This window comes from Cherax quadricarinatus, chromosome 38 (genome assembly GCF_038502225.1).
Source record: "Cherax quadricarinatus isolate ZL_2023a chromosome 38, ASM3850222v1, whole genome shotgun sequence".
NCBI lineage: Eukaryota > Metazoa > Arthropoda > Malacostraca > Decapoda > Parastacidae > Cherax > Cherax quadricarinatus.
In genome coordinates this window covers 581,863-582,407 of record NC_091329.1, presented here as the reverse complement: position 1 = coordinate 582,407, position 545 = coordinate 581,863, and positions in this window count along the sequence as shown.

Below are 545 nucleotides of genomic sequence, written 5' to 3'. Positions count from 1 at the left end.
TCTCCCAATTATATCCTTGATTTTTTTGTTGATAAAGCCACTGGCGAAAGATCTACAATAAAGATACCCATATGTTGCACATGTGTCTAATTTTCATCTAGTCTTATGTAGATGTAATCATACAAAGTGTAAGATAGTGACTTATTTATATTGTGTCATAGTTTACACATAATCTTAGAGATTGTTCATGTCAATCAGTGGCTTATGGATGGATCTGTGCTCCACTATCCTGAATTAAGCCTGAATACCTTCTACAACCACCCCCTTCCCCCCTCAAGCGCTGTATATTCCCTACGGGTTTAGCGCTCCTCATGATAATATGTCTTCTGGAGCCTAGAAGAGAACAACTTGTCTGTGTAAAAGGTTGTCTTCAAGTGGTAATCTTGTTCAAGTTTATTGTCAGTTATTTCCTACAAAATTCACTGGAAGGCTAATAGTGTCAGCAGACTTTTCCTAAACTTTCTGGCTTCAAGAGCCAAGGGAGACTTCCAGTACAGGAATACAGAACATTAGTATTCAATTAGTACTGTATCCAGTAACTTCAG